Below are 21,368 nucleotides of genomic sequence, written 5' to 3' on the forward strand. Positions count from 1 at the left end.
TATTTCCTATATGCTACTTCTGGAGGTATTAAACTGTTTCAAGTTTGTATAACTAGAAAATCTTACTTTTAGTTTTCAAAGGTATGTTTGCTAAGTATAAAATTCAAAGAGGACAGATTTTTTTTTCTTTTATTCCTTTAATTAGTCTAGTTTTTCTACACACTTGGTCCTTTTTTCTTTCTAACGTGGAATAATATGCTATTTAATTTTCTTCTTCCATAGCTAATATTTTTTATGTATATGCATTAATGATTTTTTTCTTTACAATAAGTTTTGAGCAATTTCATTTTTTATATCTTGGTATGGCTTTATTTAAATTTCTTATGCAAAAAGGTTCAGTTTTCTTAGAAATGCGGTATTATAAGTTGAACTAAATTCAGAAATTTTAAATCTTTAAATATTTATTGCTTACTCCTTTCTATTTTGAGAATTCTATTTATATAAATATAAGTTTCCTGATTTTGACACAGTGAACTATTATAACTGATCTGTAAATTCTTCATTTTTATTTTGGACAATTTTTAGTGTTATATTCATTTATATTTGTAAATGATTTATTTTCAATTTGCAATCTATTAAAATGTAGTCTTTTTTTTTTTTTTTTACACATGCGGTTCTCCTCTGGATGAAAGCTCGGGAGCTCATTCCGCAGAACGGAAGTCCAGTTTCCGTGCCTGCACACTCCACTCGCACACTCGCACCCGGGAGATGAGGCACAGACACACGGAGCCGCGGCGACAGGCAGGCAGGACAGGGAGAGCTGTGAGCGCTCAGACGAGGACCTTCTCGGGTGGGGCAGCGGGGCGGGGCTGGGAACCGCGTCCGCGTGCGTGGAAAACACACCGCCCTGGTGCCAGAGCGCGGTGCCCGAATGGGCTCCAGAGCGCAGCTGGAGCCCTAGCGCGGCGCTTTCTGCGCGCCAGCCGGGCCGTGAGTCCTCACGGCTCGCCGTCCAGCCCGACCCCCTCTTAATGATAGCATTTCATTGGGGTGTCACCACTATCCTACAAGAAGCAAATGACCCGAGGCCACTGGACCAGGCCTCCCGGAGACTGCAGGACCCCAAAGCAGCCCGTCAAAATAGACGAACCCTTTGATCACAAAGATACATTTGAGGGAGGCCAAGTGCAGGAGATGGGAGACCAAGGTAGGAGAGGGCCAGATTCCTGGGGTGATTGTGGGTCCCTGACTCCAGCGATACCTCGACTCTCTTATCTTTGGAAATTCAGATACACAAAAAAAGCCATTTCACTGAAGTCACTTGGAACTGATTTGTTTGTCACTCGCAAGGAAATTCCTTTATTATTTTATGAAAAATGAAAATGTCATAATCAAGAGAATAAAAATAATGATTAACCTGGGTAACATTATCTTCAAAGTAGAGTACAAGACATAAACCAAAAAGTCACGCAGAAAAAGAAAAGAAACAGATAATACAAATCTTTCTTTTCAATGAACTAAGATAAACTGGTAGTGTAAGGCTGGTGAGATAGCTCAGCCAAGGAAGCACCTGCTTAGGCGAGCACAGGGACCCGGGTTCAATCTCCGGCCCCACGTGCTGCGCTGGCCCCACCCCCAGGTGCACTGCGCCAGCCCTGGTGATGCAGGCCTATAATCCCAGCACTGGGAAGGTTGAAAACAAGAGGATCGCTACAAATCTGAGCTGCATAGTGAGACCTTATACCAAATACATTAAAAAAAAAAAAAAACCTAGTAGTATAAATGAAACTAATTGGCATATCTATTAAAATATTTTCAAAACAATGTAATTTGTAACCTGAGGAGGTATTTCAACTCCTCTCTACTTCCTATTCATATGAGCCCAGCCTACAGGAAACACCAAGAAAGGGGAAAATATTCCATATTATTCTCTATCTTGTATAAAGAAACTCAAAGCCTTCGAGATGCTGCAAGAGGTTTCCCCAAATGCGTTTCAATGGAGGCGACATCCGTGTTTCTAACAACAGACTGCAGCTCGCGGAGCCTCCGCTACAGACAGCCCGCGGCAGTGTCAGTGTACCCGGCTTTCCTGTGGGTGGTGGAGGGCTTTGCCCCGGGCTTTCCCAGTGCCTACTAACGGCCACATGACCATCCCCAAAGCAGCCCTGCCCCATTCCTGGGCACCCAGACAAAAACAACTCCTGAGGAGAACCTTACCTAGAAAGCACCCCCCGGTGCCAGAGATCGCTCAAACGTCGTCACCTATGGGAAGGCAAAGCGCCTCTGCTCCTGCCCTGGAGCACGGGGTTCCACAGCTCAAAGCACAGCTACGGTCATCCACGCAGCTGCATTTCCATTAATGCTGCGCAAGACGACACCATCCATGAAGGCTTCAGGGTAATTACGGGCGTCAGCAAAATCTGCTCTCCAAGAACGCCACGGGGAGACAAGCGAACAATGCCAAAACCAGACCTTTTCAGAACTCCAGCAGTGAGCAGTTGCTCATGCACTTGTAAGAATGCACATCCGAGAAACAAGGCTGCATCTTGGTTTGAAACCCAGAGAACACCGGCATTTTAACCTGATACCCTGCACTCCGACTCCCCAGCTTGTGAAAGCTTTGAAGACTAACAACCCAACTTTCCCTAAAAATCAGCAGTGGGGAAGTCACTGGAGAGACAACAGAGACCCAGAGATCTTTCCAAACCTTGTTCCCAAATAACTTTGGTAACTTGACGCCCCTGATGGCCCCCTGGAAGACCCCAACCGCAAGGTTCTGATGGACCGGACCCAGTCCGGGCTCACCAGTGAGGTCAACCTTCCCCTAGAGACAGGTGTCAAGAGGCAACTCCAGACTGTGGTTCAGCTTCCTACCCATGGCAGGCAGTGGATACCAACTTGAACAAGAGCTTGAAAAAGAAAAGGTAACAGCCAAGATAGCTTAGGGGCTTTGAAAGTCTGGGACTTTGTCCTGTCCTTACCCGGAGCTGCACTCACACCAGGAAATAGGAGAGAAGGCCCAAATCTCTTGCCTCTGGCTGGCCTAAAGTCTCTGCAAAAGCAGGAAGTGCAAGCTGAGGCAGATTCCAGGGGCTAAAGGAAATCTCCACGTAATCACTGGCGGCTCCTACCAAGCTAAGATGCCCAGGAATATCACTGAATCAAAAAGTAGTGGGTTGGTACCCACCACGACATGCAGAAACCTTGAAAGCATGTCAGGAAAAGAAGCTAGACTCCAAGGACACACGGGAGATGGTTCCAGCTGTAGGCGACGCCCAGGGCAGGCAAATCCACAGGGCAGAAGAGTCTCATTTGTGAGGGGACTGGCGGGTGGGGAGGGCGAGGTCACAGCTGGCAAGTATGGGGTCTCGCTAGGCAAGAAAAGTAACGCTGTAGATTTGGTGGCACTTTGTGAATCATCTACCAGCTGCGACAAACAAAAGATGCATCATCAGTATGCTGAGATGAACTGTGCCCTGGTGCTTCACCCCTTGGGGACCCGAATGCAGAGAGAAGCAGGCTTGTGCCACACCTCTGTGTCTGGGACGAGCTCAGGGCTGACACGACAGCTGTGCGGACGAGAAAGGGCTTGGCAAAAGAGAAACCCTGCTGAGCAGGTAGGACCAGCATGGGTGCCTCCAGCGGTCTTTGTGACCAGCTCAGATTTTACCAGACTGAGTAACAACTCCATATGCTGGCAATAAGAAGAATCCTTCCATCTGTGCCCACTCTGTTCTCTCCTTCCCTCTGTGCCCTGATGGTTGGGACTTCTCAAGTGACAGTTCTGTTGGCTTCTGGCCTGCAGACCCAACTGAGTTCTGGAGAACTCTTAGGATGGGAGGACTGGGCCATCACAGCAGCCTCAGACACCCACTCTCAAGCAGGGAAGTGGCCGCGGCTCCTTCCGCTTGGGATGTGAAGCCCTGTGCGGGTCAGTGGACAGCACAGGACACACCAGAACCTCAATGCCAGGGCCCCAGGGATGTTGCCAGCACCATATTCAAGGGAAAAGAATGCCAGCCCTTACACAACAAGCACCCGCCCTGTGCCAGTACTGCAGGAGGGGCCTTTTGCGTGTCATCGGATGCAATTCTCATGTGTTAATGAGCTTGGTCCTGTCATTATCTTTACTTGATTAATAAAAACCAAGGAAACTGGACATCTGGCTGGTAAAGTGACATGGCTCCGTCCCTGCATCCAGGAGCATCCTCAGCAGAGGAAGGCTGGCATGAGCTCACCTGCTCAGGATCCTGGGCGGCGCATTGTTTCTAACAGGAGCAGGGAGAAGTGCTCTGTGGAACATACGTTCATCAGAGGGGGCCAGACAGCCCAGGGCCTCGGTGCCCGTGCACACAGGATGGCTGTGATGCCAGATACACTGGACCTGAGTGGCGGTCAGCAGCAGGCTTCGTGCTCCAGTTTGCTTAACTATAGGCTAAGGGTCTTCTCAGGATTTTTTAAAGATGACTTTAGATAAGCAGCACTTGTCCCCTAGTGCTGTGGTCCAGGACATTATGTGCATGGATGTCACTGCCCACTTGAACTCAGACACGGCCACGTGATGGCACTTGGCCAACAGAACATAAGCGGAAAGAGGTGCTCACTGCAGAGCAGAAGCTCCAAGCAGAGCAGACTCATGCACAGCTCCCCCTCTCTGTCCCCAGCATGGAGGCTGCTGTGTCACCCCAGGTAGGAATGGCACAGAGCACAACCCCAGAGGATCTGAGCCGTACACATCCAGTGTGAACAAGGATAAGCCTGCGACGCTCTGTGCTATCAAAGTTCAGTAGCTGCAGTAACTTACTGGCACATTATTTTGACTGGATACTCTCAGAACCAAGATAAAATCGCTGTAAGCACATGCTGAATCCTAGGTTTGTTTTCTGTAGCAGTAGGGAATAGCCGTTCCGCAAGTGCTTTAGCCGTCAAGGGTTGAACAAGCACCATGTACTGGGCAACGGGAGCCAGAGTCCTCACTGCTAGAGAAGACGGAAAGCTCAAGGGAGCTCTGGGACCACGCACCAGCAGAGAGCTCCCAGGAGCAGGCAGCATTCGCATGGAGAGGGCGCGTGGGTCTGTCGGGGGTATCTGCTACTCCTGTCCGCTGAGCGCTTGGATGCAGACGATACCTTCCCTTTAGCAACCAGCAAGCAAGTACTCAGGTTTCATTTCTAAATAACATCCTTCCATCAAGAGACCAGAGCTCCTCGGGACAAGGCCTGATGTACGGATGACGCAAGGAAAGTGCAGAAGCCTGAAGTGCAGGAGCCTAAGTGGCACCAGAACGCAGCAAAGTGCCCACAAGTATTCAAAGGACACAGGTGATGGCATAAAGGGAGGCCCCTTTGTATCCATCAGGGTTTTCCTAGAGGAACAGATGCAACACAAGATGTACAGATGTATAGGAGATTATCAGATTGGCTTAGGACAGTCAGCCCGAGTCAGATGAGGAAGCGTGCAGAGGGTGTCTGCACCCTGGAGACTGAAGGGTTCGGTCCCAGGTCTCGAGCTCACTGCAGTGTTCCGTGCAAGTCCGTATCAGGAAGCCGATGGGTCCATGACAGAAGGCTGACGAATCTCCACCAGAAGGCTGAAGGGTCCAGGGCAAAGGCTGAATAGTCTGCGCTTGAAGCCAGGAGACGGCATCCAAGCTGACTGCAAAAACCGGAGCTCCTCTGAGGAAGTGGAATGCTCCAAGGATCCTCATTTCCCTTTTACAGCCTGAAGTGGTGAGCCACCCAAGAGAGGGGCCTCCACGCCCCTCCGGGGTGTGGACCTGCTGAGCAATTCAGGTAAGCTTTACACTTCTCGAGTGGACGCACTGTATCAAGCACTACACCCTTGCTGAACCCGGACAAGGTAGCATCACATAAACCATCACGGCGGCCAGTCTTATCTATGGGATAAAATAAGCATCTGAATTAAAGCACCTGCAAGCAGACACAGGGGCTGGGCACTCAATCCTGGGCATGCTGTGCCAGCCCCACACCCAGGGCGCACTGAGACAGCAATTGAGACTAGGCGTGGTGGCGTGCACCTGTAGTCCCAGCTCTTGGGAGGCTGTAAACAGATGGATCACTACAAGTCTGATCTACACAGTGAGACCCTGAACACCCTGTAGGCCTTTCCTTAAAAAATGCAAAGCATTAAAATTAAACTAAAAAACAAGTAAGCATCTGAGTCCATATGGCTATAAATAAATATGGGAGAAAGAAGGCCCCATTCCTGCAGATCAATACAAAAAGAACAATAAAACCAGCACATCACCACTGGCTCAGCCATTTTTTACTGTAATTCTTGCAGTCAAGAATCATTATTGGATTCTAAACTGACAGGCAGAGCGGTCAGGAATGGGCTATCTGCACAGTGCCAAAGTACCTCTGCATGACAGACAACTAATTTCAGTAATTTCACGGTGCCCAAGCCTAGCAAGCACCAGCTTACATGAATGGCCAAAGCTAGCATCCCTCGTGATGGGGTGAATGTCCACGGCGTCCCGACCCACACACACCATCATGTGCGTGCTCAGCGACTCCACACAGACACAGCCGAACTGCAGGCTTGAGACGGAATAATGGGCCTCCACATTCCAAATGCGCCACTATCTGCGGAAAACTGGAAAACTTCCACATCAAAAGCCATAGCCTAGGGGCCGGCGAGGTAGCTCAGTGGACTAAAGCACCTGTTTCGGCTTAGGGAAAGCGTGGGGACCGCTGTTTGATCCCTGGCACCACATGCCACACCAGTCCTGCCCCCAGAGTAGGCTAAACCAGCCAGAGTCCAGCCGTAGTGGCACACACCTGTAATCTCAGCACTGGGGAGGCTGAAAGCAGGAGGATCACTAGGAGTCCAAGCAGCATAGTGAGACCCTGCAACAACCAAATACATTTAAAAAAAAAAAAAAAAAAAGACATAGCCTCGGCACTGCCACACGCACCTGTAATCCCAGCTGAGAGGCTGAGGCAGGAGCATCACAAGTTTAAACCTAGCCTAGGCAACTTAGCAACTTGGCAAGTGGTATGTTCTGGCCCTGGTATGAATTGCTGAACTAGTACGGTAGTCATCTAATACAGCTAAAGCCCTTAAAACAGCAGCTTATCCTCGCAGAGACCGCCTCCCCATTGCTTCTCCAGCCCAGCCCAGGGTGCAGTTTCCTTCTACCTTTCCTGCTGCCACTGGGAAGACCCCAATCAGCTCCTCAGATATTTCTAAACAGCCCCTCCAGCCCCACCCATAACAAAAGCCCATAAATGCCCTGGCTTTCTCTGTCTTAGCCCAGAGGATCTATCCGCCCCATCCATCTGCCCTCGGTCCTCTCCAGGGCTGTGGAGCTAATAAAGGCTTCTTTTATCTTTCCTATCTCTTTATTGTGCTGTTGAAAAACCTATCAGCAAGACCCTGTCTCAAAATTAATTTTAAAAATTTAAGAGACATGAGGATGTAGCTCAGTACAAAATCCTTGGGTTCAATCCACAGTCCTGGAAAAAAACAGGGGAAAAAAGCGATAGAGCACAGGGACACAGCCCCCCCCGCAAAAACAAAAGCAAAAGCAAAGCCCCGCACAAAAAAAAAAAAAAAAAAAAAAAAAACAAAAAAAATATAAAATAAAAAATATACCCAAAAACAAAAAAAAAAAGCATTTTTTTCTATAGGGATCATTAGTGGGACAGTAGATGAAGTTTAAATAAGTCCTGGGGATAATTCTTTGTATTAATACTAATTTCTGGATTTGGAAAGTTTACCCTAGTTATATAAGAGCTCTGAAATGCCACAGTAAAGTATCTACAGAGGAACCTTGTACGTGGAACTTACTCAATAATGTTTTACTAAAATAATGATGTCAGGCACGGTGGGCACACCTGCAATCCCGGCTGGCCGGAGCCTGAGGCTGGAGGATCACCAGGTGGAGGCCAGCCGGAACAACTTAGTGAGATGCTGCCCCAAACAACAAAGGGCCTAGAGACATCATGGCTCAGAGCCGGAGCACCCCTGGCCCAGCCCATCAATCAATCAATCAAGTGAGTTTAGCATTTAGGGAATTTCAGTGAATATACTTGGGAAATGTGTTTATTCAGACTGCAGGTGAAATCAAAAGAACAAGCAACAAAGATGACTAAAAGCAGAATGGTAGAGGACATGATAACCAAGCAGAATTCCGCGAGAGCCTTTCTTAAGCACCTCGCTGTAGGTAAGCTCCAGGTGTGGTGTCGAGTGGCTTCCAGGCATCTGCGCGCTAACGGGGCACATGTAGTCATGCGCAGTCAGGTAAGCACTGACACCCTGTGACCCACAGAGCACTGGAGAACAGGACCTGGGAGGTGGCAGGCACAGGACGAGCGCGACCGGCCTCACTGCCATCTTCCTTCGCCCTCCCACATGGCCATGGACGGATGACGGCTTTTCCTCCCATCCTCTGAGGGAGAGGATGGAAGCTGAAAGGAGAGTGATAATTTGGCCTGGATCACACTGCTGCTAAGCAACCGGGGCAGGATGGGGACAGAGGTGCTTTGCCACCCGGCGAAGGGCTGGTCTTCTCAGTTACACACCAGCAAGCTGTTCCTCACAGTCCCCTTTCCTTCACCTGACTCAAAAGAAAGCTTTGAGGACGTGATATCGGTCGGAGAGACTCTGCTTTGAAAAAAACGTTTATGGGGATGTTAGATGAATATGATTCTTAATCTTTAGGAGAATCAACCACATAGTCTGAAAGCCCCACGTCGTGACGACGTGTGGCCTCTGGCCTGCTCCCTCTCAGCTGTCCCCCAAGTAAGTGAGGCTCTGGAGCACGACTCCAGGCCTGGCCACCTGCCTCCTCTCGATGAACCTCGTAGAGCTTTCGACTGACACCAACAGCCCACTGTGGCGCTTGTGCCACAGGTTGGCCGCCACTGCGCTAGACCCTGGCATGGGAATCGAGTGCTGGCCACATTCTGCTTGCAAACATTGGCTTCTCCTTTCCAGAGCTGCAGGACGGATGTAAGCTCACCTTGGTCAGGCGAAGGCGTGAGCTCCAACCGAAATGATTTCCAGTTGCCCTGTTGTGCATTACATAACTCCGAAGCCAACCAGCCTCCCCTCCCAACACTAGATGGCTATTTTTAGCCTGACCATTTATTATACACAAAGCACTAGATTTCAAAATTCAGTTCTTCATGTGTTCTTAAATAACACAGTGATTTCAAGTAGCACGGCTCTCAGAGAGTAAAGAGGCAGCCCTGCAGAAGGGCTGTTCTGATGTCTCCTGGTGGTAACAGGACAAGGGGGCTTCTCCAGCCTCTGCAGCACCCGGGTGGGCTCCTCCCCACCAGTCCTAGGAGGAGGAGGGGGAACGATGCCCTTGGGGGTCTCCAGCAGGGCCGTGGCTCTCAGCACAACAGATGCCAGTAGGTGAGTGCCCACAGCTCTCTGTCAGACAGGGATCCTTCAAGGAGTTGGAGCCCAGCCACATAAGCCCCACGGCTGTGAACCCTGTGGCACCAGGGACCGTGTTTCTTTCCTTTTTCTTCATTGCCTCCCACACTGCCTAGGCATGGCGAGATCTGAAACGGGGGAAAGCCATCTAACAGTGATGTAAGGACCATCCGTAACACACCTCCCTCCTCCCCTCCGTCACCATGGCAATGGTGACAAGGGGCCAGGCCACCATTTTCTGTGAAATGTACTGGCCCCCTGCCTGTCACCGTTGTCATTTCAGATATGAACAATAACCCATGCTGAGTCCATGGTTTCCTTTTTTAAAAAAATGGAACAGGATTAAGAAATTCTGGCCCCTGTTGACTTCACTCTAGAAAGGGAGACGCGTGAACCAAGAAGCAGCTGCCGGGCATTTCCTGCCAGCATGGTGGCAGGCAGAAAGAGACGGAGGCAGAGCAGAAGGCGCACAGAGCTCCGGGGCTAGTCCAGGTCCTTCCTGCATCCTGCATCCTGCATCCTGCATCCTGCATCCTGCATCCTGCCCTCCCCACCCTTGGATCCAGGACACGCGATGCTCTCAGGAGTCCTCTCTGCCTCCGACCAGCCCTGCTGGGTCCCTGCTGGGTCCCTGCTGGGTCCCTGCTACCCATCCCCAGAGAGTCTGAGCCCTGAGAGCTCTGAGGACGCCTGTGCCCTCTGCCTGGGTCCCATGAGGAAGACAGGCAAGACAGCAGCCCCAAGGAAGACATGTCTTAAAATAACACCAGTGTAGCAGGCAACCTCAGCTGCTCCAGTGCCTCACTCTGTCACCTCAGGTGGGACCCCAGATTCTGTACCTTTCCCTGAAGGAGCCTACTCCCCAAAGCAAGGGGGAAAGACAGGTCTACATAGAGCATCCTGAGCTAAGAGTCGGGGGCCTGCCCTGTAGCTCAGTTCTTTAAGTGGCTGCTTCAGCAAAGCAGTCAGGCTCAGGTTGCTGTGATTCGATCCCCACAACTCAAGCCAGCCAAATCTGCCCTGAAGGTATTCAGAGAAAAAAAAAAAAATCCTGAGCTAAGAGTCAAGGGACCTGGCTGAGGCCTCCAGCGCCCCAGCGGACCCTGAGGCAGCGAGGTCCGTCCTCAGCACCGGTCAGTTTCCAGAGATCAGAAGGTGCTTTTGAAAGAGATGAGAGGTGAAGAAAAAGCATCATGATATTGCCAAGTGATGAGGGGTGACAACTTGGGAGCCTCCCCTAGACCTAGGTTGAAGGACAAACGGCCACAGGGGCCAAGCAGCAGCTGATGGACAAAAGCAGAGCAGCCCAGAGGGACACAGGCATGGAAAGGGCAACTGAAGAGGAACCCTAGGGGAGGCGTTCCTCACGGTCAAACTGAGTTCCCAGGACCAGGAGAACCAAGATCCGGGGAAACTGGTGCAGGAGTCACAACTTAGTATTCAGTGTACCCTTGTTGACGCAGCAGGCCCTAGGTCAAAAGCCACACACCCAAGAGAGAAATCATGAATGTTGGGGGCAACCACTCAGCTTCGGAACCCCCTGAAGGAGCTCAGGCCTAGCCCTGGGGGACAAAGTACGGGGCTTAGGCCCCCTCCACAGACAGAAGCTCCCTGGGGGACAAAGTACGGGGCTTAGGCCCCCTCCACAGACAGAAGCTCCAGGGCCCATAGAGTCTGGGGCTGACTCTGCAGCCCTGGCTACCATCCTGCCAGGTGAGGGGGTGAGGAGCTGTCCATTGGGGCACCAGTCCAGCCTGGCTCAGAGAGTACTGGTTCCAGGGAGCCAGGGAGGTGGCACCTGGCAGAGCCAGGGTGCTCGGATCTCTGCATACTTGGCCCCCAGAACCTCACTCACCAACTAGGCCCCGCTAGAGCTTCCTGCTTCTCAAGGCTGGCGGGATCTGGACCCCAAAGTCGGACTTTGTGCCCCCAGAGGCTCAAGACTCTGGTTCCACCTTCGGGATCTTCCTTTCACTCCCTGCCCGCCCTAGTTTACAGGAGCCCAGAAGAGAGACAGGGGACAGCGACTGGACTTCAGTGAGCCAGGTCTCAGGATTGCTCCTAGACATGCCTGTACAGCCAGCTTCTCTTCCTGAAGAACACAAAAATGTCCTTCATTCAAACGAAGGAGCAGGGGCCCTCCTCCGTCAGGCCCAGCGAATACCTTTAGGAGAAACCTGAGAGGGCGCATACTCCAGGATGCCCATAACTCCCGCTTGTGGCCTCCCCTGCCCCTGTGGCCCAGCCTGCGCCTGGCCAGGCGGTACCGCCTGTCACCCATCCATTACCCTTCAGATGGGCTCAGCGTGTACCCTCCCCGGCATCCCAGCTCTGACTTCATATTCATTGTGGCGGCTTCTTGCCCTTCAACCCAAAAGTCAGTTCACTCCATTCCCCCACAGAGTTCGGCAGGCCCGGTGGCTGAGTGGCCTCACCCCTCAGTCCTGTCCTGAAGAGCCTGCTCCGCCTCGGGAGCAGACTGCTGTACGGTTGCTTGACCAGGACAGTGGTGTAAGGTTGCAGGAGCATCCTGGGAAACTAGCCGTGTCAAGTCCTGGGTCACACCCCTACAGAGTCCTCGACTTCCAGGAGCGAAAGAGGCAGCGCTCTGAGCTGCCAGAGCCTGCCTTCCAGGCGAGCGTGGGGAAGCACAGCCCTGCTCGGGGTGACGCGACCAGAGCCAAAGGTGACACAACTGCGCCCACTGACTGAGCCAGGGCCTCCAGGGTCTTGCCCTAAGACCAGGCCAGAGACACGAGAGCCCTTCTCCCAGGAGTGGTCCGAGGAAACGGAACCCTGCCCACAGCAGAGCCGAAGCGAGCGCAAAAGCTTGAACAAAGCTGGGTAGAGAGAAAGGTGTCAGCAGATAGAGTTAGTCAGGGTGACAGCCCACTACTATTATGGACTACTGGACTATATTAGATTATTTTGCTGGATTCAAGCACCTGCAATACTTAAATGGCAACAGAATACCCATCTCTGACAAAACTAAACTAAAAAGGCGGGATATAAATGAAGGACCATTTTGTATCTGTATATACAAAATAGGATAGATTTACAGCTATTTTCTCTTAATTCAATGAGAAGAAAAAATTGCACTAGTAGTGTTTGGACAGGAAATCCTGTCTGCATCTTGTACTATGGATAACTAGTATGAAGACAACAATATGCGATGTATTAATTATTATAACTGTCCCGCTAACCTGTTTTGAAACTGTCTCATTGCTATTTGTTTCTCAATAAAATTAATTAAAAATTTAAGAAAAGAAGAAGAAAGAAAGGTAACGCTGAAGCTCTGCCGACAGAGACCTTGGAGAGCAGCAGCGGCAGGCGGGATCGACCTGGGCCTGGCCCATGCCCTGTTCCGCCGGCGCCCGCCACTTCCAGTGGGACTCTGCACCGCCAGCCCCAACGCTGTGTGGTGAGTACATGTTTTCGCTACTTCTTCCTTTGCCTCTTAGCACTGCTTTAATTACGGCCCTAACCTGTCGAGAATGTTTCTTTGCTGTCTGAGGAAAATCCCATCCAGCTTGAGCTACACTAAACTTAACAACTTCCAGTTGCCACCGCGGGACCAGCAAACTAATGACATCCCTTCAATTAAAATGGAAAACATGGGTTGACGGCGCTGCAGAGGAAGCCCTTAGCTACTGAGCCGAGCCCTTAATGGTCGCTTTATTTAAATATGAATCCACCCTCCCAGGAGTTCCGGTGAATTTGTGGGCACCCAGCAGGGAGTCTGGGGGTGGGGGGACAGGCCAGCCCTTGAGAGGGGCCCCACGGGTGTGAGAAGACTGGGGAGGAGGGGAGGAGAGCAGCCCCCTGCTTCTGCTGTACAGAACCAGAGAGCCTCTGTGCTCCACAGTGGGACCCGCTTGTCCCCCTCCTGCCCTCCAGCCCTCCTGCCCCGTCACTCTTGTCACAGTACAGGGAACCTTGCCTGGAGGAGCACCCCCAGGATTCTCGACAACATCCTGTCGTCCACTGGGGCTTCCTGAGGGGACACAGAGTGTCCACAAGGACCCACTTGGCAGATGCCCAAGGTGCGGTTGAGCACACACGTGGAAGAGCACAAAGACGAGGAGGTGCCGGTGTTGTTTACACTTACAGGTTATATTCATTGAGTTTTCGTGACCCCCAAGTCAGAAAAAGCTCACCCAGGATCCCACTACCACGTGCAGGGCCTAGCACCAACACTCAGAAAGCCCTGCTCCAGCGTGAGCGCCTTTCTGCTCCCTAGTGCCACGGGGGGAAGAAACTCCTGACCTGAAGGGTAGCTGGGACCAGCCCATGTTCTCTAAAATCAAAGAATAAATCAAAGAACAACAGAAGTCAAGGGCAGAATATATTTATTGGGGGAAAGAAAGCTTCTGTCTGAGAGAGACAGAAAGGAACCTGAGTGGGTTGCCACAGACCCTGGCTTTTCTAGGGATTTTTATAGAGCAAATCTGTGAGGTGAGGCAGCTCCAAGGTGGGGAAAAATGGAAACTTGCTGGGTGTGCGTGCGGTGGGACAAAACCGTTGTCAACCAGTAAGATTACAAGCGTAATTATTCAGGTAAAATTGATTAAACTGGGATCAAATGGGGAAGACAGTCACACAGCAAGCTTGCATGAATACAGAAGAGAGGCTTCTCCTGGGGGGGGGGGGGGCTTAGCAACTCTTACTGACTGTTTCAAAGTGGTTGCTAAGGCCGGGGAGATAGCTCAGCGGCGGCGGCGGCATAAGCGCCTGCCTGGCCAGCGCAAGGTCTTGGGTTCCGTCCCACCTAGTTAAGATATCGGCGCCTGATGCCCATCTCAAGGGAGGCATGAGGCCGCATTCATTTGATCCTTGTCTTGAGTCTGGCCCACAGCAGCAGTGCTGCCTCCCACAGCGGCCACGGGTCTCCTCTTCCTTAGGCGGCCCAGCTCTGATTCGCTGCCTATAATATTTCTAACTCAGCTGCCTCCAACATTAGAAATGCTACAGTCTCAGTAGCTGACAATCGTGAGGCGCTGCGTACCAGCTGGGACACAAAGCTCCTTCCCTGCTATTAGCCTTCAGGTGCAGTCTTTCTCAACTACCTTCTGTTTGGCATTAATTCTCCGGATCGCCCTGCTTGAGTTAACGGGACTTGCTACACTTTGAAAATTAAGGGCTTTCACCCAGTGAATGGAGCCTTAGACCCTCCCTTCCAGCCACAGGCTGACACCACAATGGCCCCACCAGCCACCGTCACACCGAATGTTAATGACTACTCAGGAAACAGTAAAACACCAGACTTCGTTTTCTGGCTCTTCCTTATCACACCTCCAGTATCTGCCCCTCGGTAAATATTTTCCAGCAGGAAAGGGAAGAGACCCAAGAGAAAGCTGGAGAAGAAAGCAGAGGGGAGGAGAGGGGCCGTGGCAAGAGCCCATCACCCACAGGAGAGGCCATCGCTGCCCTCCTTAGTGGAGAAATGGAAGTGCTGAGAGATCAGCCCTGGTCTCACGACAAAGGCTTGCATGGTCGCATGATGTTCCTGGGAAAACAAAACTCATACACTCTCCAGAACTAATCCTGGGTTGAGCCTTTCTTTTCCCACAAAGCCCCTTCTGCCAGAAGAGCCAGAAGTTGGGTGTATCCAGCCCCTGGCTAAGCTGAGGTCCCTGTTCTGAGCTCCGCCTCTGTCACTCAGGAGCATGTCAACCCCAGCCCCGCCTTCCTTGCGGGGCCATGGGCATCGGTAACTCTACCTTAGCCTCCAAAAGTAATCATGCACGTTAGCTAAAGCACTTAAAACACCAGGAACACTGCCTGGCCCCCCCCACACACACCCACCCAAAAAGGTTAACTACCGATTGGGTGCTCTTCGAGCAAAACGTCCAAGCCTGGTCAGCTGTTGCCTCCCAGGATGCCTCTACCCCAGTGACATTTTCTTCTAGTTAGAGTGAACAGCGTCCTCACGTGGGGCATGAAGGCTGGACAATGCCCCGCCTGGGCATACAGGCTCCGATTTTGGGGGGCTGTCTCTTGGATGTGTTCTGGGGTGTACTCTGGACGGCATGCACTCCAGCCCAAGCCTGGGAAGATTAGAAAGTGTTTGAACAAGGTAGTAATAAAGACCTAAATCCAGAGAACTCAGACCTACACAGAAAAGCTTTACATGCACATGAACTGAGGAGGAGGGTGGGATATTACCTACTTGCAAAGCCAAGACAGAAATAGTCCCCTAAGCTCTTTCATCCTGGCCCATCATACGCCTTTCAAACACTGAAAGTCACTTCAGAGGAGCTTGTCTAATTAAGAAACTCTTACAGAAAAAAAAAAAAAAAAAATCTATCTGTAGAGAAAAGAAGGCTATATATCGCTATGGGCATACCTGAGAGAAAAGTGTCCCTTTCCTCCCCCAATGCATTTTAGAGTTTCTATCCTGAGAAAAACTGAAAGAAGGTAGCAAGAAGCAGGACGCTGTGAAAATCACACACTATTTGTTATTTTGCTCCACCTTGAACCTGCCGAGAGCAGGCGTGTGATGTCAGCGTTGAAGCCGTTCTTCCAAGCCGTTCGATAAATTATTCAGCATCTTCTCCTTACTAAACATAAATATGAAGACTAATCTATAAAGTAAGACATTTGGTGAAATACAATCAAAGTAACTGCAAGCCTGCCCCAGCACTTGTGAAAACTCTTTCAGGACTCAAATTAACGAAACCGCTGGCTGCCAACCTATTTCCGTCTTCTCAGCTCTCTTGTGTCACGTTCCTCCTTCACCCGGGTCCTGCGGCGCAGGAGTGGGGCTTGCGCTCATTTTCCAGGGCTCCTATAATATGTTACTATGGATTTGGTGGCTTAAAAAAAGAAAGAAAGAAAGAAAGAAAGAAACTTAGTTTTTCACGGTTCTGGAGGCCAAGTGGGAAATGAGGGCCCAGCCAGCCCACGCCGCCTCCCAGCGCTCTGGGGAAACGACTCCTGGCTCTGCTTGGCCCCTCACCGCATCCACAGCTCCGGGTGTTCCCGGGCTCCTGGACACACCATTCTATCTCTGCCTCCGCCTGCACAGGGCTTCTGGCCAGTGCTCTTCTTCTGTGTGTGTTCAATTCCCACTTTCTGGTATGGGGGGCAGTTACTGGATTCAAGCACAACTATAAGCCCACTAAGGTATCTTTTTGAAGTCTTAACTCCTAAGCCAACTTGTTATTGCTCAGTGAAGTCATAGGAATAGACAGGAGGGGTGAGAACTTCAATATATCTTTTTGAGAGACACCACTCTGGCTTACTTTTCAAGCATGTATGACTTAAAGCACAAAACAGCAATCTTTTGTCTTTATGTCGCTGGAGATACAGTGACAAATGTTGGCTCTCACCTGTATTGACGGAAAAGCTTGCTCTTTCTCATTCTTTAAAAAAGAAATCCCTTACTACCATAGGGGAAACTCTGGGGTGTTTTCACATTTTTGTAACAAATGCAAAATCCAACTTGCAAAAAAAGCAGTCGCCTGCAGCCTGTAGCTCCTTGTTTATGTCTAGAAAGAGCAATGCCTGGTCATCAGTACACCCTGGGAGATCATAGAGGTCTCACTCTTTGCTCCTGAAGAATCAATCCAAGAAACACAGCTGGCCTTCCGGGAGCGGAGTGTCCATTTCACTGTTCCCAAGGACTTATCCTCTTCATCCTCCTCAGTGGCACGCATTTCTTTAACATACATGCCTGGCTAGAACCTGAAATCTGGATGAGCAGAAGACCTGAGACAGCTGTTTTATAGCTCCCCGTGCAGGCCGTGCGCGGGCAGGCGTTGCCGCCGCCCATGTGAGCCACGGGTGGCTGCCGGCTCCGGCTCCCCATCCCCAAAAGGAAATTGACAGCATTCGTGTGTTCAGTGATTGCTTTCCACTTTGCAGCTTCCTAAAGGCAAACTCCTCGGAACCTTCTCTGAGCAAGAGGGAGGGCACCCAAGCGATGCTGAGTAGCTAGTTTGTGCAGATTCTGTTCTAGGCAAGGCAAAAGAGCTTCGTCCACACACTACTTCAGTGAAGGAGTTGCGCTGAATCTTGGGGAGGCGGGCGAGCCACGGCCCCCGCGAACAGACAGTCACCCAGTAGTTTAGAGAATGAACCGGCCACTGGGGCAGAGTTTATCTATTTCCTATATTGATTTGTCATCATAGATTCTGAAAATTATGTTTGAAGGGTCATAAAGACCCCAAAACTGGAGAGAGTACAATTGACAATATTGAAGGAAGATGGATGCTGGCTTCTTTTTCCTGCCAATCCTGTGTCTGAAGTTAACCTACTGATTTATATGTTGTCTTAGCTTCTCTTCTATGGAAAGAAACTGTGTGCCTACTTCATTTGCACTGTGCCTGAGAATGCAGGCAGAAACAAGAAATGCGGAAAAACACCAGTGGATGAGTATGTGGGCCAACCGATAGGCAAGAGACGCACTGATTAGACTCATCTTGGTGTGCCCTGCCTTGAAGCTAGGATCACGTAGTCGTAATCCTGTTATCCTCTCATCTAAAAATGCTCTAATGGCTCTTTCAGGGACTGTTCCCGTAAGTACTCCAGGTGATTTTCAGAGCTCTTTGTCAAATCAGTGGATAAGATCTGCATGCCAGGATGGCGGAAAGGTTTTCTCTGTTATTTGGATACATGGGCCTCCCATTTTCCTGTCCACAGAAGCCTAAATTTAAGGAGCTCACAGCATGAATTAGCCCTGAGCTCACAGAAAAGCCCCCAGACCGCGGTGCCCTGCCTCCCCAGAGTCTGCATCCAGCTTGTCCGCTCGCTGTGTGACCACATGAATGATCCTGCTGTGTGAGACCAGCCACCCCACAGGGAGCTTCTCTACTTTGGGTCTGTCACTGTATGGACTTCTTACGAGCACCCGGGACGTGGAGAACTGCACTGACCACTGCGTTACGGGGACAGAACAGAGAAAGCAGAGACCTCGAGGACACTCTCCATGTCATCGAGCAAATCCGCACGCCCCGCACCAGCTCCAGGGGAGCAAGAAAGGCGCAGGAAGACAGGCCACATGTTCCACCGCTGAAGGGATGGGAGGAGGAAGGGGTAGACGTGGTTGTCTGAAAACCGTGCTGCCCATGGGCACCTGGATTGCGTCACACAGCACACCTGTGGTGAGGGCGCTGGCAGAGGCGTGTGAGAGATGGCAGTGAGGAGATGAGGGTCTTTGAGGCCACGAGCCAGAACCTCAAGTGCATAGTTAGAGATTCTAAGACAGCCCACAGAGCCACAGTCCATGTGGCAGCCCACAGAGCCACAGTCCACACAGCAGCCTACAGGGCCACAGTCCACACAGCAGCCCACAGGGCCACAGTCCACACAGCAGCCCACAGGGCCACAGTCCACACAGCAGCCCACGGAGCCACAGTCCACACAGCAGCCCACGGAGCCACAGTCCACACAGCAGCCCACGGAGCCACAGTCCACACAGCAGCCCACGGGGCCACAGTCCACACAGCAGCCCATGGGGCCACAGTCCACATAGGATCCAAGCACATCAACTTGCAGAAGGAAAGTTCTGGCCCTCGCCCTCCCCACCCTCTGCTTTATGATTTACCATATTAGCCCTAACGCCAGCCAAGCTACAGACCGCCCTGACCCTCCCTGACCCCCTAAGTAACTTCCTGCACAGGTGTCCTGCCCTGGTCCTTTGCCCTCGCTTCCTGATTCTAGCAAGAGAAAGCCGCAGAGCCTCTCCTTCAGGGCTGCTTCCCGCCCCTCCCCCAAGACTCTCATGCTGGGGGGTGGTCTCGATGAAGGCAGCTCCTCTGCGTCCTCCTGGACTGTAAACTGGGCACTGCGGAATCACCCATCCTTTCCACTGTGCCGCTGTGGCCCCGTGGCCCCCTGCAGGCTACGCCACGGTCTCTCTGCAACCACCCAGCCCTCTCTCCTCCCCTCCTGCCAGCTTCCCCACAGCCACTCAAAAGCCCCCCAGAGAAGGCGCCCTCCTCTGACCAAAGCTTGAAAGGCGCCATCCAGGAAGCCCAGCATGGTCTGCACTGCCACAGATTTCTTCCCTTCACAGTGTCACATGAGAAGGCTCTGAAACAATCTGATGTGCCTGTCTGTCTATTATCCCAGCTGTGTCCTTCGTTCTTGGCATCTAGCAAGCACCCAGTAAATACTCATTGAATAAATGAATAAATTTAAACCAAGCCTCAAGCAAAGGAGCCTGTCTTTCTCTAAATGCATCCTACTGAAGAAAAGCAATTGGATTAGCATCTTATGTGGGTGGGTGGACGCATAGAGACAGACAGTGAGCCAGAGCTGGCTCAGATGACATGTGCTGGGTCTTGTGTCTGCCTACCCAATACCCCTCGCCTCCTCTTCAGGTATGAAAGCTCACTTGTTCAGATGGTGGAAGTCCCTGGCCTAAGGAAAGGTTTGCCTTGTCTCAGTGGTAGCAAGCCTGTGGCACGTGGGCCGAATAGGGCCGTGTACATCATTACAAGCTCAAAAGCGTTCACCTAAACCTTCCCTAGAGGATGAATCAGGACTCATCTAAATCAGAGCGACCTCAGTCTCCTGGGCAAACGATTCCCTCAAAGCCAGGCATGCCGTCTAACTCTGAGTAACAGTACATGCGAGGAGGACTGTTTAGAAGTTCTTCTAAGGTAAAGGAATAAAATATAACATGAATACAAATGTAAACACATATGTGCGCCTACGTGCACACGCATGAAGAGGAATGTCCATGTGTGGAAGTAACCGCCTCACGTGTGCAGTACGCCAGCGTGCAGTACTGTGCTCCAGGCCCTCTCCTAAGACCCGGATGCACTTGACGCACTGAGGTAGAGTCTCAATCATGGAGAGGCCCTTATTCCTGCACCTTTCTTCCAGTCCAGAACAGAGATGTGGCTTGTCCACAGTAACCTCAGCCACTTCACGCCACGAGGCCATGATATGAAGCCCCAAGAACCCTGAGAACCTGGCCCCAGAGCCGAGCCAGTGGCTGCCGCCCCCAGCCAAGCACCGCTACGCCGTGAACTCCAACTCTGCATACTCTTCGACCTGCAGTGGAAGCACAAGCGGTGCTCGCTGGCCGCCAGCTCTGGGGGTGCTCTGGTCAGCCAGTGGGGCCCCAGCACCCTGGGAAGTGGAACAAAAGATAAAGAGGGTACAGGAGCACACTGCAGGCGAACAGTGAGAAGGAACGTGGTGCGGGAACCAGCTCAGACAGCCTGCGTACAATTCCTAAGCGGGCTGCCTCCTTATCCCAAGATAAAGTAGGATTTCCTTAACGAACCAGAGATAGGTGTTAGTTGTCTCCCCTTCAGAAGTGCAGGTGCGTCTGCCACAGACATCCAAGGGGCTCCTATTTTTGTAGATCTCAGACGAAAGTGTTGTGACAACTCATCTCCGGCTTGGGTCCTTCGTCAATTCTAACCGCCATCCCATGCACAAATTCTCACTAGCACTCCTTATATTAAAGAAATAAATACCAGAGGAGAGCCCGCTTTGCCTCTGCCCCTTTAACTTGTCACTCTACACGAGCTCCACGCGCCTCGCACCTGGGGAGAGAGTCCGAGGCTGGTCTCCAGCTCTAGATCTCAGCTGGTGTCATCCCTCCCTTAACACGATTAGTTTAGTACTTTTTCGAAACGTGCACAGTGCACACGGCATGAGCAGCCGCTGAGGCAGCTTCTGCTGAACACAGCGCGCCTTGGAAGCTGAGGGGCTCGCATGGAGGCGTCCAACCCGCCACGACTGGAGGGAATGTTCTAACTGCATCTGGGCGTGTCAGAGCTCCCTCCCCGCGTCGGTATTCCCTAAACAATTCAGCGTATGGAACAAGCATCTGCATAGCATTTTGTCTTAATTACTTTTCTTGTTGCTGAGACAAAACGTCAGACACCCAGAGTTAAAGGGAGAAAGGTTCGTGAAGCTCACAGGTGTAGAGGTTTCAGTGTAGAATCAGCTGGCTCCAGAGCAGGCTGGCATATGGCAGAGGGGCAACGTTCATGGTGGCAGAAGATGGCAAAAGCAATGGGAGAGAGATAGAAGGAGGGAGGGGGAGGGAGGGA

General features: G+C 51.3%; 1 pseudogene; it reads left to right on the plus strand.

Moving 5' to 3' along the window:
* LOC101567234 overlaps positions 1 to 12,063 on the plus strand; it is a 14,691-nt pseudogene extending 2,628 nt beyond the window's left edge.
* Positions 12,064 to 21,368: the final 9,305 nt, after the last annotated feature.

This window comes from Octodon degus, unplaced genomic scaffold, assembly GCF_000260255.1.
Source record: "Octodon degus isolate 3935 unplaced genomic scaffold, OctDeg1.0 scaffold00076, whole genome shotgun sequence".
In the NCBI taxonomy this organism is placed as follows: Eukaryota; Metazoa; Chordata; class Mammalia; order Rodentia; family Octodontidae; genus Octodon; species Octodon degus.